This window comes from Cryptomeria japonica, chromosome 10 (genome assembly GCF_030272615.1).
Source record: "Cryptomeria japonica chromosome 10, Sugi_1.0, whole genome shotgun sequence".
Lineage (NCBI taxonomy): Eukaryota > Viridiplantae > Streptophyta > Pinopsida > Cupressales > Cupressaceae > Cryptomeria > Cryptomeria japonica.
In genome coordinates, this window is record NC_081414.1 from 667,232,717 (window position 1) to 667,247,914 (window position 15,198).

The window sequence follows — 15,198 nt, forward strand, 5'->3', positions numbered from 1 at the left end:
TTCATTCATATAGTGCATTCATTTTCACAACATTCCTTAGTCATTCATTATCATGTTAATTGCATTAAGGTGCAATTATTCATTATCATGTTAATTGCATTAAGGTGCAGTTATTCATTATCCTTTTAATTGCATTAAGGTGCAGTTATTCATTATCATGTTAATTACATTAAAGTGCAACTATTCAGTTATTCTTTTAATTGCATTAAGGTGCAGTTATTCATTATCCCTTAGTTGCATTTATTTGCATTATCATTTCACTTTCATTTATCACTTAGTCATTTAGAATCATAACATAAAAAATTATCTCAAATATTTGTTTATACATTTTAAAGTGCATTCATTTAGAATCATCACATAAGCAATCATATTTATATTTGTTTATCCATTTTGTAATCATTTTTAACCATCTATAAACATTTTCATAACCATTAGATTCCTTACAATTCATCTTACAAACAATATGCATATCATCATATCATCAACATAAACACAATTATTATCTATCTCATAGTCATCATCATTCATTCATCTTTATGCATACATAGTCATCATGGCATCACATTCATATCATTACAACAAAGCATCATACATGTACTAACCTACATCCACATGATAGGACCACATCCATAACATGCATGTAGAAATCATAAAATCATAATCATACACATATAGAAAACAAAATCATCCATAACATGCATCTAAGCATAAATCATAATCATCATCCTGCATAAACCCATACATATCATCAATATGCATGTCATCACAAAAATATGGGATTTGCTCATATATCACATCATATATCATCTCACAAAAGCATACATGTATCATATTACAATGATGTCAAAATTATATCGGCTACCAAGAGCCATCCAAGTCACAGTCCAAAATAACAATATAACAAGTACATAAATCTCTCTCAAATAGCACTCTCGCTAGATGTTGCACCACCATCACCGCCTGCTCTACCACTACCCCCTACTCCACCTGCACTATCTCGTCATGGAGGACCCATAACACCACCATTGCTCTACATCCTCTGAGACCCCTCTAATCTCACCCGACGCATCTGCAAATAACTCAATGCTCGCTGACTGGATGGCACCGCCTGCTCCTATAAACCCCGCCAATAGTCAACCTCTGCACCTACTCGTCGTAACTCCCTCACTAATGAATCAGTTGACGGACCCTATCCCTGTAATACCTCCAAGGCCCAAACTCTCTCCTACAGCTGGATCACCCTATCAACAACATCATCTCGCTCTTGCCTCACTACTGTCAACTCTGACTATCGTGCAAACAACTGAACATCTCTAGCTTCACTATCCTCCACCCATGCCTCGGCTGCTGTAAGTCGACTCTTCAAATATACTATCATATTCTCCCGCAGGTCTCCCCCTCCCATCCCCATAGGATCCTCTCCTCCACCTATAGCTCCCTCTCCCATCCCCATAGGTGCCTCTCCCTCCATCATATCCCTACCCCCTACTCTGGCTACTCCCTGTATCAAAGGACCCTGTGACAGTCGCAAGGGATTCCCACCTCTCCCTCTCCTCTACAACTGACCTCCTCCACCACCTCCACCTCCAAATCCACCCCCACCCCCTCGACCTCCTCCCACTCCTCCAAAACCTCCTCCATAACCTCCATCACCTCCATCTCCTCCTACTCCTCGACCTCCTCTCCTCCTCTGTCGTTGTCTCCTATCATCCTCAAAAGATGGTACTAGCTCAGCTGGATCTAAAATGTGTGGAATAGGATGCGCGGTATGATACTACATGTACTCCTCTGTCACCCCTTCATCCACAATCCCAGGCCTCATATGCCATGGTCTCACCTATAAGGTCAGGAAATTGGCTCAGGCCTGATCATACGGTAACACTGGCCCCCACTAGAATCTCTCCCGAACTGCCCATGCATACTCCCCTGATCCCCTCGGCAACCCCTGCCTCCGGCCAAACTATCTCATCACTCTACCTGGTGCCTGTCTCTCTACATTGTAGGTTGTCCTATCAATCAAAAACCGTGTCATAAAAACATACAGAAAGGCCTCTGCATCATCCTCCCAAGGCTCACACTCAATATATGGCCTCCATATCACTATATCCAAATCATCTAATGTCTACTACTACCACTCCAACTTCCCCAAGTGGGGTTGACTCATCATACCTCCATACATTTACACATAGGGCTGATCTGTCACCCTAAATATCAGACAAACCGATCGTGTAACTGGCAGGTGCTCCCACACCCAGATGTGTAGCAAAGTAATCCCAACCCCTAGAGAACTTGTCTCTCAGTATACCACCTCATACAACTCCCTCAACACATGTGAAAACATGCATGGTCCCCATGCATAGCGGATCCCATCCATCACCATGTGCTCAATAACCTGGCCCCAACCCACAGCCAATCCATGTGATCGTCGATCGGGGCAAAGCAAACCCCTGACAATGCTTGATAACACAGCTAGTAGGGGCTCATATAAGGCCGCTATCTCCTCCCATGCGATCGAGCTAGCATGGATATATACATCCTCGATAAACATCCACTGCACAAACGTTGTCCCCAAAACTCAGTCATAAGTCACCAGAACCCCTCAGATAGGGATATGTAGTATCCACCACACATCCTCCAGTGTCACGGTCATCTCTCCCATAGCTAGATGGAACATATAGGTCTCGCTATGCCAATGCTTAGCTAATGTTGTCAATAGCCTGCGATTCATCCAAATCATGAGCATATACATCATGTCATACAAACCAGTCGTTGCTACACAATCGATCTCAGCCTCTGTCAACTGCTCTCGCAGTTACTGCATGGCATGATGCCACTCTTGCATCTATAGAATGGGAAGATCCTCCTACACATACACACATCAACATCATCATCAGTTGTTTTGTTTCAAACTTTCTTAAGTTTAAACCTAGACTATCAATAGATAATTTGATCAAGTATCTTTGGGTCTCAATAGGTAAGCGATCATGGAATACCTAGACTACAATAGGCATTTATCATAATGAACTAGTCTCAACGGGGCTGCCGTGATTCAAAATAACTCATCCATCCATCCACCAAACACAGACATCCAGAGATAATTTTTCCTAACACTGGGGTTGTTTTATCAAAATACGCACTATTCAATTAACAATACCGCTACAATTTGTGTATAAAAGCGCTAAAACAACAATAGCACTACAACATGTATCCAACAATGCTATAACTAGGACACGCATGCGCTAAAACAACAAAAGCGCTAAAACCACTAACCCATCACGCTATTACCTGACAATAGCGCTAACACTATGTTACAACTGTGCTAAAATAACGACTATGCTATTACTACTATGCAACCACGCTAACCCTAATGACTGTGCTAAAACTACTACCCAATAGTGCCATAGTGGCACAAAAGCGCTATTTGGGCTGACAAAAGTGCTAAAACATAGTCTTAGCACTATTGTCTTGATTGGACTTTGACGCTTGCAAAAACATATAAAAAATGAACAAAACTTAAAATTCACAATTTACATACCGCTGGTCTATAGTCATCTGGTCGCTGGAATTGATGGATACGTTCTAGCCGATGATTTTCTATGGGTACCGAAATGATGACTGTTGCTCGCTCCTTCACAAAAGGTCACTATCAAAGCTCAGAGCTGCAAGGGAGATAGGTGCAAATGAGGTTGTTTTACCCCTTCCCCTCCATATATACCCCTCTAGCCCTAAACCAATTTCACCCCGCTCACCACTGCGGTCCCCATGAACTTCCAACGTCTCTCATTTATCTATTTTAATTGCAATTTCTTCTATTCTTTCATCATTATTGCTAATTTCTTCTGCTCTACCTCCCCTCCACTTCTCGTTCTTTTTCGAGAAATCACCCGATTTTTCAAAAAAAATCGGCTCATCTCTTGAGGGGGGGCATACCATCGATTAAATTAACATTTATGGGGCATACTTTTTCATGCCTATTTTTCTTTCTTTGAAACAACATGATAAACCACGCCATCTCAAAGAGGGGCAAATGTAGTCACATAAATCTGTCCATTTAATTAAATGAATATTTACTATTTATTTGATTAATAAACCATCAATAATTAGTTAATTAAATTAACATTTAATTTATGCATCCTCAACCCCTTATCCTATTAATTAAATAAATTATTCAATTTATTTAAATTAATTCATTAAACCACACCTCTAAATCAATTGAATAAATAAATCATATTTATTTAATTTAACCCCTTTCCTCTTTTAAATAAATAAATAAATATTTATTTAAATCACTAAACAAATCCCCCCAACTTGCATTCTCCTACAAATGCAAGTTGCAACCACAATTGAAATAAATAAATTTATTTTAATTAAAATCTTGTTTTCCCTAACGCACCAAACCCACTTGCAATCCTAAATCCCTTTCTAGACTCTTCTAACCACTTTCTAAGTTCTTCTGATCACTCGTAATTAGCCTAATCCCATTTCCTAAATATTTTCACATTCCTGAGCAACTTGGAGTCACTTCTCAAAGCCTCCAAAGTCTTTGAAAAGCATTTAATGCTTTATGTGTTCAACAAGCTAACCCTTAAAGTCTTACAAACCACTAATGGCTCTTACATGACCATTAATGGCTCTTACACAACCATTTATGGTTAACTCAACTCACCCACATGGTTAGAGACTTTCCCTCTAACTCAACCTCCATTTGACTCATGGGTCTCTTCAAGCATTTATTGCTTTGACCATGGTTATCCTCACTAACTCTTGCATAAGAGTTTATGCATTGGATAAAGGCATTATTTATTGGATAATGGCTTTATTCATTCAACACAACGTTAACCTTAACTCCCAAGTTAACCTTCAAGTCATGTCAAGCATTTAATGCTTCTTCCCTCTCCTCTCAACCCATCTCATGCTGACATTTTTCATCCTGGGATTGGATTGAAAGCCCCCTACATGGATCATAAACCCATCAATCCTAACCCTTGTTGAGATTACTCAATCTCAACCCTCCATTGCTCCATTTTGCCTATAAATAGAGCTCACATTCCTCATTTTCAAATCCTCAAGCATTCTCAAGTACATCTATAATCCTAAAATCTTGTATGCATCTAAGTTATAGTGAATTTTAGAGAGCATTATAGCATAATCCATATTGTCTTTTGGCTAAAATTAACATTAGTTAATTAAATAACATCTCATATTTAGTTTTTTTTACACTTGCATTGGCATAATTAATCATTTCAATCTTGAATCCCCATAAGACATCCAGAATAGTGCAAAAAACTACTGAGAGCTACACTTGTTTGGAACTTGGAGGGGAGAGGAACAAGGGAGGAGTAGCTACAAACATGGTGGAGGGCGTTTGGAGATGTTTTATTGCATTTCTTAGTTTTGTTAAACTTTCTATTTTGTGTTTGGTATCTCTTTTGATATGCTTGCTTAGGATAGTCTTTGATTTGTGATTTCTAACACTAACACCTGGATTGTTTCTTGTGTGTTTGTGTTTGTCTTCCTAACATATTCTAACATCCTTTTTTGCACAACATCACCTAATATTGTAGAAGAATAGACACCTCTGAAAGGAAGCAATGAGGAGAAAATAGATGAAGTATAAGATGAGGATAGAGAAGAAGTGGAACAAACAATTAAGACCCTGAAATATATGTAGAGGAATAATTCAGAAGATCGGATAATTGCAGACAAGACCAATGGAGTCCAGACAAGAAGAAGCACCACAAAGGTAAATGAGCAAACTAATTGTTGTTTTCTTTCACTTATTGAACCTAAATCATATGAAGAAGCAAGCAAAGAAGAAATTTGGGTTAAATATATGGAAGAAGAACTGAATCAGATACAAAAGAATCAGACTTGGGAATTGGTACCTAGACCGGTGGACAAAAATGTGATAGGAACTGTAATAGTGGGAAAATGGTGAATGATAAATCAAGAAGGAAACTACCCTTTCCCTCAAAGAGAGATGAGAGTTTCTTTATTGATTACCATTCAAGCACTTTTCACCATTACATTGGGAAGAGGAGAGGATTGTTGGCATTTTTGTTGTTTATGTTGTGATTGCCATTGATGGACACACACTTGTATTGAGATCCCCTTTATATGTATGAGCTCATGCTCAACTGGTATTTCTTCCAACTGGTATGTTGTATACTAGTCTTTAGAATAGTGGTGATTTTTGCAGAATGTGTTTCCCGGTCTGAAGCGGCATGTTGACCCCAAGCGGTTCGTAGATGACAAGCGGTATGAGGGAGCAAAGCGGCACAACACATTATTACCAGTCTTCATTTTTGTCAAACCGGCAACCGGTATTTTGTATGAACCGGTAATACTTTATGAAGAGTTACCAACCGACATTTTATGATGAGTTACCAATCCACCAATTGTTTGATGGTGCCGACACATTGACAGTGCTTTTTGTGTCGTGTTACTAAGTATGTCTAGATTCATTGAACCTAGGAAATTGTAATGTAATCCTATTGGATCGACATGAAATCAGATTCCTTTAAAAGGACATCATGTCTAGGGTTTTAAGTTGTTGCTAAAAGGGTTAATGTTGAGCTAGGGTTTAAGGTGGAAGTTGAGAACGATCTTATCTGAGAAGATCAAGTTGTAACTGTGAGAGAGAGAAAGAAGAATGAAGTAATGTTGGAATGCATTAGCTGTGAGAAATACTAGATCTAACCAAGCAGTTTGTGCTATTAGATAGATCAAACACTTGTTGATTACTCACATCTTTGACAAGTCTGTAGCCCTTAACTGGGTAGGCCTCAAAGCCTTTGTAAAATCCTCTAACAAGGTGGTTCACACATGTGAATCTAAATTCCTCTAACAAAGTAGTCTTTAATCGAACTTATCTCCTAACAGAGATTGAGATTCCTAATAGGATTTGTTCTGGTGAAGAAAATTGTAAGACGTTAACCGGTTTGGTTTCTATTCTGCAGATAGTGACTTGTGAGTTCCATCTCACCATGGTTTTTCTCAGTTGGGTTTCCACGTCAAATATCTTGTGTTATGGTTGTATTGCTTTTGTGGGTGAATGCTTTATTCGCATTTTGGTTTGCATGTGTGGTAACCGGTCTGACTATAAGACTGCTTTACCTATTTACCTTTAGATTGTGTAAGTGTTTTAGTGCAGTAATTTTTGGCATACTAATTCACCCCCCCCTCTTAGTATTCATCAATTGGTATCAGAGCCTACCTTTCTATAAGTTTAACCATTTGGTAAGAGATATGGGGGAATACACCATGAGGGAAATTGCTCAACAACTCACTAAGTCTGAGCAAGCCTATGATGATGAAGCTAACATGGAAGCCATGATTGCTGAAGTAAATAAGCTAAATGATTCAAACTCCAATCTAAGAAAGGAGTTGGAAGGACTGACTATTCGGTTTAGTCAAGAGCTTGAGAATCAGAGAAAAGCTAAAGATCAGATAAAGGACAAAGATCATGAGATCTCTAAGTTGAAACAAGAGACTAGTGCACTGATTGCTCGCCTTCATGAGAGCAGAATGGAAAAGGAAGACATGCAAGGAGAACTAAACATTGCCATCTCTGAAAATGCAAGTCTAATGGAGACAAACACTGCTATTTCCAAAGAACTCTTTGAGTAAAAGGAAATACTTGCTAAGTTTGGCAAAAGTACTGTCAAGCTAGAGCAAAAGCTTGAGTCATCTAGACCGGCAAAGAATACCAATGGTCTTGGTTTTTCTTGACATGAGGAAGGAGAATCCTCAGGAACAAATGCTGAAGCATCAAAGAAGCAACCGACACTCAAAGGAAAAGGTAAGCAAAAATTCAAACCTGTTTGCTTTAACTATCTTAAAGAAGGACACATTGCCAATGTATGTAGGAGCAAAGCCTACAATAATTTTCCTTATTTTATCAACAATGTACCTAGATCCAATAAGTTCAATGGTCATTGTTATGCATGCAACAAGTTTGGGCATAGAGAATTTGAATGCAGGTCTGTAATGGATAACACTGGAAGATATCCTCAGAGGAACCAAGGAACTGATCCGGAACCTTTTATAAACCAAAACCACAACCAGTTTAATGTCTTCAATCATCAGTCGAGAAGCGGTGGTCATAAAGTGGAAACCGGATGGAGAGAAAGTTGTATGATCTGTCATGGTCATGGTCACACTACTGCAACATGCAAAAGGAAGAATGGAAACATGTACAATGGACCTTGGAGAGCACCTGGACTTGTTTGTTATCACTGCAACAAACCGGGTCACATTGCAAGATTCTGCAGAAGCAGAAAAAGTATATCTGATGATATACCGATCACTCAGGAAGGAGAAATAGATGTTGAAAAACTTCAAGGGGACATGAAGAAAACATGGAAGAAGAAACCAATAATGTCGGAAGAGGAACCGGTTTCTGCACCTAGTCTGGAAATATCAGAACTGACAAACTAAGCCTTAAAGGCTTAAGGGGAGCAAATGGCGAAATATTTTCGAACCCCTGGTTGACACCGGTAAAAGACCTTAACCAATATGCGATACCTATCGCTTGGAAGAAGACCAAAAATGGTAAAAAGGCAAATTAGGGTTTACGCCCTAATAGAGGAGCATTAATGACGGTAGGTGAGAGACATGTATAAATTCATTTTTCAAATCATTTCTCACTATCTGTTTTTGAGTGAAGAAAAGTTTTCAAGTGCAGAGCGAAGAAAAGGCGATTTGAGCTTAGATTTCAAGAAATTGGATAACCTTGAAAGAGATTCAAATCCAGTTTGCAAGTGGTAGTGGAGAACACAAAGCGGTGATTTGGCATCCGACGAAGAGTGAAGTGAAGCAGAATTAGAAAGCCCTAAATTTGCATTTGAAAGGTATTTTTCGTGTTCTTGAAATACTCTTCAATGGCTTCCGTATCTCATACTAGTTCGAGTACATCCATAGAGTTAGAAAGTTTTATTCAGAGGAAGTCTAAATATAATGCTTTGTCACAAGTTCCGGCTGGAGTCATAGTCGAAGAAGGAATTTCTGATTATATTGATTGCAAAATAGAAGACCTAGGCACTTTAGCCATTCACACTCAGTTAGGTCTATTTTGCGGCAAGGACAAAAAGATCAAACCGGAATTTAGTGTCATAGAGAAGAAGAAATTCCACAATGCAGTATATTTTCTGGAAGATTTCACGGAGGATCATATCAAAATTATTTTGAGCAGAGTCCACGGTGACAAGATGTACCTGGAGAGGATGCATGATATCACGCCTCAGGCAATTCATGCAATCACTAGTTTCTGCAACATAGGGGAAGTGCCAGCCCTGAGAAAAGTGAGCAAAATGAAAATGCCCAAGCTCACCGGTTCAACAAGTGATTCACGGGGTATGACAGTCAATCCTATCAAGGATGATCTGGTGAAATATGCCTGCATGATGATAGGATACAGAACGTTTCTAGCTAGTAGGATTAATTTTGTATCTACTGCAGTGGTAAATGCTTCTTACCGAATGATAAAAGAGGATGCATCTTTCGACTTATGCACCGGTATGCAGAGGCAACTCTTGTTGAATCCTAAGGCAATCAAATAGGACAACTCACTAAGGTTTAAGTTTGGACAACTACTGGTAGGGTTGTTATTTGATTTCCAAGGCTACTTTCTGGGTGTAGGAGATGTCCAGTGGTCCCCTGACCAACCGGTAACCAAGAAGATAAAGGAAAGTGTACAAGCCATTGGAACCGACTACCCTGAGGTATTGAACAAATATTTTAATGAGTTCAGAAGAAAGATGAGTCAAAGGGTAAGAATCTCAGGTGACATAGTGAAGAAATACGAAGATGACATTTGTTTCACTATTCAGGTGGACAAATGTTTAATGGAGGTTGTTGAGCCAAGAATGGAGGAAGTGGAGCTTATGGGCTATAAAGTTATGTTTGACATGCTGGAAGGGTATGCCTCAACCATTATTGTCTCACCTCTTGATCCAAAGGCTAAGAGGACCAGAACCTACTTGGAGAGGATTGCACCAGTTGAAGAACCATCGGTGAAGAAGGGAAAAGAATCGACAACTAAGAAAGCTAAGGCAGTGCCTGCAGCATCGGCACTAGCTACCACTGCAACTCCAAGAGTAACCAAGCAGTCACCGGCAAAAGTCTTCGAAAGAAAGAGGAAGACTAAGGAAAATGAACCGGACTCCGAAGAAACCGAGTCTGATGAATAGCCAAAGAAGGCAAGATAGACAAAGAAGATGAAGAAGAATTAACCGGCAACATCCGTATCGGTAAATATAGACATCTCCTCATACAAACCTTTGACACATTGTCAGAGAACAGTAAAAAATATTAGGAGAAAGTTACTTCATGATTTAATAGATTATTATGATGAATTTAATAGTGAGGAAAAAGATGAAGTACTACAGGAAATCATTCTTTATTTATGTAAAAATGACCAGTCACCATCAGAGATTAAATCTCAAACACTGGATTCATTATTTAAAGCATTAGATAATAAATGGTGCATTGCCATTGAAAAGGTACAAGAGATTAGGGAGAAAGTCTTTGCACGGTACTTTCTCGAACTCTCAAATTTAGAATTATTTGATGCCCTGGATCAAAATAAAGTTCTCTTCTTCACAAGGAGAAGAAGACTCTGGTTGTTGGAGGGGAGAGTTGATGATGTTGAAAAAGATACACATCAACATATGGCTCATGCTATCAGCTCTCACAAAGCATGAATGGCCAACCTCCAAGCGGAAAAGGAACCGGTTATTTCCAAACCGGATGAGGTCTTTGATGAGGAAGGAAACCTGGTGGAAGAACCAATCGACACTATCGATGTCGATGCCCTGGATATAGAAGATGTCACTCAGGACATACCTTCTAAGGGAACTGAACATGGGCAACAAGCCGATCAGGGTGGTGAACAAGCTGAGGACACACAACAAGCAGCAAAGGAACAGGAAGAGAAAAAGAAGAGGGATGAAGATGAGAAATAGAAGAAACAGGAAGAGAAGAGAAAGGAGGAAGAGGATAAACGAAAAGATGAAGAAAAGAAGAAGCAAGAAGATGATAGGAAAAAGAAAGAAGAAGAGGATAAGGAAGAAAAGAGAAAGAAGGAAGAAGAGAAGAAGAAGAAGGGAGAAGAAGCAAAGAAGAAGGCAAAAGTAGAGCAGAAGCAGAAAGAAGAAGAAGACAAGAAGAAGATGGAAGAGGAAGAGAAGAAAAAGAGAGAAGAGAAAGAGAAAGAAGAAAAGGAGAGGAAAAAGAAGGAAGAAACAGACAAGACAATTGAAGCGATGAAGATCACACAGATGGAAACTCCTAAGGCAACCGGTAGCCAAGCCAAACCGGCTGCTATCTCGAGCCCCATTGATCTCCAATCTGCAAGTGAGTCTGAGCTTATGCAGAGCATCAAGGTTGCCCAAGAGAACCTTGAAGGCATTCATAGGAAAAGGGAACAAGATATTATTCAGGTGGCTGTAGACACACTTACCGGTTTAATCCCTGGTACCAATCTTCCTGACACTGAATCATCACTAGAACAACTCAAACTTCTGTGTATTGTAGTGGATGATTAGGTGCAGAGTCTGGAAGAAGCAGCAGAGGCCAATGTAAAGAAAGAGCACCAAAAGGCTCTTAATGTTGCTCTAGTGAAGAAGTTGAATGAGCTTAGGACTGAACTGCTGAAAGATCAAAAGGACATAAGGAATGCCTTGGATGAGGGAAACTTTCTACTCAGCAAAATCTGTCAACCTCATCTGTTCTGTGATGATGTGCTAGTCAAGAAGCAACAACTTCAAACGGACTTACAGTCCTACTTGGGCACATTCAAGACTCCTTATGATTCCTTTGTAGCATATGGGCAAACCATTGACTAGTTCCAGATCCAGTCAGCCAAGATGGAGCAAGAGATCAGCACACGGTCTAGGGATTTGCAGGAGCTTCAACTGGTATTACTTCCACGACTGCAAATTCTTCAGAAGTGTTATCTGAACCTAGATGCTCTGACAGTCACATAGGAACTGAGCACAGTAGATGCCATGGAGGAACAGGTATCCCAGATGCAGACAGAGAAGGAAGTGGCAACCTCCCTACTTGAGTCCTGGTCCCTATCCACGAAACAATTTTTGCAGGACTATCAATCGGTTTTTGACAAGTATTATTCATTATTGTCATAAACTTATATATATATATATATGGAAACAGGGTTTTTCAGCGGTACTTTGTCATTGTTGGCAAAGGGGGAGAAGTATATTTGGTTTTTGGTTTTAAAATTTTGATCTTCTGACACAGGGGGAGAAGTACCTGTTTTGAAATTTTGATATATGCTATGATATATGCTATATGCTCTATATGCAAAATTGCTATACATTGTGTTGATTAAGGGATAGTGTATATGCTTAGGGGGAGCAATTTTGTTAATGGCAAGTTTTTGTTGTAAAACACTTAGATGTCAAAATTTTATTTTCCTAAGTGTTGCCATCAATGCCAAAGGGGGAGATTGTTGGCATTTTTGTTGTTTATGTTGTGATTGTCATTGATGGACACACACTTGTATTGAGATCCCCTTTATATGTATGAGCTCATGCTCAACCAATATTTGTTCCAACGGGTATGTTGTATACTAGTCTTTAGAATAGTGGTGATTTTGCAGAATGTGTTTCTTGGTCTGAAGCAGCATGTTGACCCCAAGCGGTTCGTAGATGACAAGCGGTATGAGGGAGCAAAGCAGCACAACACATTCTTACCAGTCTTCATTTTTGTCAAATCGGCAACCGATTTTTTGTATGACCCGGTAATACTCTATGAAGAGTTACCAACCGACATTTTATGATGAGTTACCAATCCACCGATTGTTTGATGGTGTCGAAACATTGATGGTGCTTTTTGTGTCATGTTACTGAGTATGTCTAGATTCATTGAACCTAGGAAGTTGTAATGTAATCCTATTGGACAGACATGAAATCAAATTCCTTTAAAAGGACATCATGTCTAGGGTTTTAAGTTGTTGCTTAAAGGGTTAATGTCGAGCTAGGGTTTAAGGTGGGAGTTGAGAATGATCTTATCTGAGAAGATCAAGTTGTAACTATGAGAGAGAGAAAGAAGACTGAAGTAATGCTGGAATGCATTAGTTGTGAGCAATACTGGATCTAACCAAGTAATTTGTGCTACTAGATAGATCAAACACTTGTTGATTACTCACATCTTTGACAAGTCTGTAGCTCTTAACCGGGTAGGCCTCAAAGCCTTTGTAAAATCCTCTAACAAGGTGGTTCACACATGTGAATCTAAAATCCTCTAACAAGGTAGTCTTTAATTGGACTTATCTCCTAATATAGATTGAGATTCCTAACAAGATCTGTTCTGGTGAAGAACATTGTAAGACCTTAACTGGTCTGACCTTAATCGGTCTGGTTTCTATTCTGCAGATAGTGACTTGTGAGTTCCATCTCACTGTGGTTTTTCCCAGTTGGGTTTCCACGTCAAATATCTTGTGTTCTGGTTGTATTGCTTTTGTGGGTGAATTCTTTATTCGCATTTTGGTTTGCATGTGTGGTAACCGGTCTGACTGTTAGACTGCTTTACCGGTTTACCTTTAGACTGTGTAAGTGTTTTAGTGTAGTAATTTTTGGCATACTAATTCACCCCCCCTCTTAGTATTCATCAAAGATAATTCACTAGATTCAATCTCTCCACACAAAGATGGTAGATTGAATTCTGAATGAATGGGGAATTCTAAGTTGATCCCCTCTTCTCTATTTGATTTGGAAAGGAATTGAGTGAATTATGTAGTGCAAAAGTGACATCAAACTGATTATAACTTGAGATTGGAATATGGGATGAAATTGTGCACTTGAATCTGGCAATAGAATATCGAGACAAAGTCGCCCTACGAATTTGAGGAAAATTTGCTTGGATCGTGGCCGGAATGTACACGGTCCTCTAAAAAATCCGTGAAACAAAAAGGGTTTTTTCGCCTTTGCAAATAAAGCCCAAATTTGAAAGTACAACTACGCACTTGCAACCTACACACATAAAAGAGAGGAAAATAGGTTGGGATTGGGGGTTTGCCTTTAGTTCAAACCCATATTTCAAAATTAACCAAGTAATGAAAGAAAGTACTTGTAAGTAGATGTAAATGAAAGACCGAATTGTAAATCACCTCAAGGGAGGTTGTAGTAGTAATGTTGATAGAAATACTTGTGTGGAATTGAATGTTGAAATCAGTCTCCTCTTCAATGGTTCAATCCTTGACTTGAATGCAACACCTATCCTTGAAGGAAGACTTGAGAATGCTCAATGTTGGAAAAGAATGCTTGAATGCTTGATCAATTGTGCAACTTGAATCTCTCCAACTTCAACCTATCCGAATTATGCAAATGAGAGAGTGATTTCCCCCTTAAATACATTTTTGTGGATTTGAATTCCCTCATGGGCCGATATCGAGGGAGTTTCCCGCCCGAGGCACAACCAACAATGCAACACTAGGAGGGTCCTGCCCCAAAATATGGTAGGGATAGGGGGCGCCACGCCCCTATCTTGGGAGGACAAGGGTGCCACACCCCTATCCTAGGGGGGATAGTGGCACCACGCCACTGTCCTACCCCTTCCTACAGGGAAGATTGTGGATAGGGTGATGCAAAGGCCAAGAAAGAAGTTGTTTCCGCAAGCTGAGCAATCTCTGGTCTCTAATTAGGCTAGAGGATTCGAATTCACATGCGTGAGGACCCTAATGGAGTCAAAAATTGCTACGGTCTCAATTTTATGACACCATAAGAACAAAATGGGTGTTCTAGAACAAATTAAATGAACAAGTACAAGTTATAAGATACAAGGAAAGATTGGTATGTAAAGGCTATTGTCAAGTAGAAGGTATTGATTTTGAAGAAATTTTTGCCATTGTTGCAAGGATGGAAGCTACCAAAATGTTTCTTGCATTTTCTGCCTACAAGAACTTTAGAATATATCAAATGGATACTAGGTCAGTAAATCTGAATGGAGAATTAGAAGAAGAAGTATACACTGAACAACTAGATGGATTCAGACTATCAGATAATCTGGACATGGTTTGCAGATTAAAGAAGGCATTGTATGGACTTAAACAAGCGCACCTAGAGCATGGTATGTAATATTGCTCAAATATTTGTTATAGCAAAATTTCAAGAAAGGTAATACTGACAATAATATTTATTTAAAGGTTGAAGGTATTAAGTTGTTGATTGTTTTTGT